The sequence below is a fragment of the Podarcis gaigeae genome (genome assembly GCF_964106915.1).
Source record: "Podarcis gaigeae genome assembly, chromosome: 12".
Classification (NCBI taxonomy): Eukaryota; Metazoa; Chordata; class Lepidosauria; order Squamata; family Lacertidae; genus Podarcis; species Podarcis gaigeae.
In genome coordinates, this window is record NC_139688.1 from 58,522,868 (window position 1) to 58,526,141 (window position 3,274).

General features: G+C 40.7%; 1 long non-coding RNA gene across 1 annotated transcript; it reads left to right on the forward strand.

Annotated features, from left to right (window-relative positions):
- The first annotated feature begins 609 nt into the window (after positions 1-609).
- On the forward strand, positions 610-3,059 carry LOC310828723. The gene is made up of 3 exons (XR_014557091.1): positions 610-688; positions 1,752-1,796; positions 2,837-3,059. It is a non-coding gene; the product is annotated as an uncharacterized lncRNA (long non-coding RNA).
- Positions 3,060-3,274: the final 215 nt, after the last annotated feature.

Consider the following 3,274-nt stretch of genomic DNA (forward strand, 5'->3'; position numbering starts at 1 on the left):
CACTGGAGGCAGACAAATGTTGTCCCCATCTTCAAAAAGGGGGGAAAGGTAACTACCGACCAGTGAGCTTGACATCAATACCAGGAAAGGTCCTAGAACAGATAATTCAACAGTCCATCTGTTAGCATTTAGAAAAGGATGTTGTGATTACTAAGACCCACCATGGGTTTCTCAAAAATAAGTCATGCCAGACCAATCTGATTCCTTTTTTTGATGGAATTACAAACTTGGTGGATTAGGGAAATGCTGTGGACATAGTGTATCTTGATTTCAGTAAGGCTTTTGACAAAGTCCCCCATAATATTCTCACAAGGAAGATGGTGAAATGTGGGTTGAACAAGGTAACTGTTAGGTGGATTTGTAGCTGGTTGACTGACTGAACCCAAAGAGTTGGTTCCTTGTCATCCTGGAAAAAAGTGTCAAATGAGTTGGCCCTTTCCTAAACCTTTTCCAACTCTATGGTATCCTTTCTGAGGTGAGGCAACCAGAACTGTACACAAAACTCCAAATGTGATCGCACCATAGATTTGTATAACGGCATTATGACATCAGCTGTTTTACTTTCATTTGCTGTCATAATGAACACTAGCATGGAATTTGCCCTTTTCACGGCTGCCGCGCATTGAGTAGGGTTGGCAGAGTCAGGCTGTTTTCATAGAGAATGATTTCCATGCGTAACTTGTGGCAGGTGGGGGGAAGTCTGTCCAATCCGCGGAGACCCCCTTAAGAGCCCCCGTCCCTTCTTCTTTTGGTACCCGCTGCCTCCACATGTGGGGATTCACTTTACTAGTAGGGAGAAGGTAACCATGTCAAGACCTGCCTCTGTGGCACCATCACCAGCTGGTGGGCCAGAAACCAGGCATTCAGCTCTGTTACAACTGGCAAGCACTGAGGAGTTAGAACTCCAATAAATGAGACCCATTTCAATGCTCTACAGCAGGGCAGCCCATCCCACTTTCCCCTGAGGGAAAACAGGAAGGTCTGCCCCCTGCTACCCCCCCCCCAAGCTGGCAGTGGCAAAGATGGGTGGGGCACCCTTGAGATTCTGCTGCCAGAAGCGGCTGCTTGGCAGACTATGGCTGGCAGTTCTGAAGGGGCAAAGTGAAGCAACTTCTGCTCCCTTTCACTGAAACCATTCTCCACACATACACACCGACTTTAGGTTTTGTTAATTATTATAGCATCTGCTGTGTTTACGCTGCTTAGGATTCACTGAAGCAATTTGGCAAGCAGTTTAGGGTTGCCATATTTTGCAGAGCAAAAAAGATCGCTATCACAACTCTCATTTTTTAAAAAGAGGACTTGTCCTGGAAAAAGAGGACATATGGCAACCCCAAGTAATATGACCAAAGAGACAATATAATAGCAATCCTGAAAGAATAAATATACCAGTAACAGTTATGTAGCAGTTAGATGTTGGACAGAAATTGTATTTTATGGGTTTTTTGTGAACTGAAATTTTGGTTGATTAATCATGTTAAGTTGCAGCGAACTAAGTTCTACTCAAAGTAGACTCCTTTAAATTAATGGGCCTGTTTAATAGGTCCATTAATGTCTGTGGGTCTGCTCCGAGTATGACTATCATGGAATGCAGCCCATTAAATTTAACTGATTAATTACTATATTAATAACATAGGGAGGCCTAATCCCCAACACGGAACCCATTTTGATGCCAAATTAAGATCTTGCTTTTCAGAGCAGCCTTTGACAAGGACTGAAGACTCTTTGAGTTGCTGTATATTCTCTTTTAGGCTTGTTTCCCCCTTTCTTGATCTGGTGCTATCTCAATTTTGATGGTAAGATTACTTACCTGCTTTATGCTGTTCTGTGTTTTTACTGTCATAATGTGATTTTGTTTTGGTTTGTAAGCTGCTCAGATTTATTTTAAAGAATAATGGGCCATTTATATTACTATTTCACAATAAGCAGTAATTAAAACTGTGATCCTTTGCATATTTATTCAGAAATTGTCGCACATATGTGTAGGATTGCACCCTAATTCTGCATACATGTGCATATTAATAAAACAGGTCTCAAACAGGAAGGGAAATCTATCTTTGGTTAGATTTATGCCTAAGCCTTGCATCTGCATACTTAGCTTTTGAGCTCCCGCTCTTTCCTCACTTCTTGGCTTTTAAGGGTCTGTCTTCCTCCTATCCTGGTGCCACAGTTTCACAGTTTGGAAGTCATAGGAAATATGGTTGCCTGTAATTTAAGACTTCCTGGGTCAAATATGGCAAGCGCAGAGTCCACTGTGCACAGGCACACAAGATTTATGTGTATCTTGATTTATTACACCAAGATGCACACATCCAAACCAGGCCTTTGTTTGGAACTGTGGCACGTACATGTTCCAGAAGGCATTGGTGTGTAGTTTTACAATAAATTTTATTTATTGAATTTACAAATTTTACATATTTTTGTGTTTTAGAAGAGGCATTCCATCCTGTGAGAGAGATTAAGAATGCTTCTTCTAAAACTAGTTGCACTGAAATAATTAATTTTGTCAAAAGAAAAGAAAAAGAAAAATCCACTTCCACATTAACCGGGGTACCTTTTTTAAATGTCAAAAGCTTTTGAACTGCATGACGTTAAGTATCTTTGACACCCCATATTAATAATCCCTTGCCAAAAGTATTAATCAATTAAATATATTTTTATTTCCAAAGGGCTAGTGTAATTACTCACATTTTAGATTATTTTCATTTACCCCGTCTGTGATAACAGCTAAACATATAAAGAATGCTTTGTAGTATCTAAATGAAAAGTGCTATAAAAAGCACAAAGTGTTTCCTAAACCCCTCCAGACTTCTTGCATCTTTTTTCAACAAGCAAGGCTGGAACAAAGAAGCACAAAGTTACCTTGAGGAGCAGAGGAACAAGACGAGAGCCACACCGGGACGGCAGCTGGCATTCTCGTTTGCTGTCATTAGCTTGGATCACATGTCCGTACGGGGAGAATCGTTTTCTAATTCTTACTGGGAAGAGGAGAAAGCCGGAAGAGAGGGGGCATTCATTCTGCATCATTCAGAAAAGACCTTAAAGACCTTTTTATTATGCTGCTGTCTTCGGGGAGTTTGCTGCGAGAGTCCGATTTCAACTGTGATATCCTAACTAGTGATGGAAAACAAGGTTTTGAATAAGTACTCCCCCATCTTGCACATACATGGAGAGGGAGAGAGAAAGGTCTAATTTTAAGGTTAAATAGTATTCTACTCTTTCCAAGAGTAAGCACATTTTAGGGAATTAAGCCATCCTGAGCTTCAAAACTCCA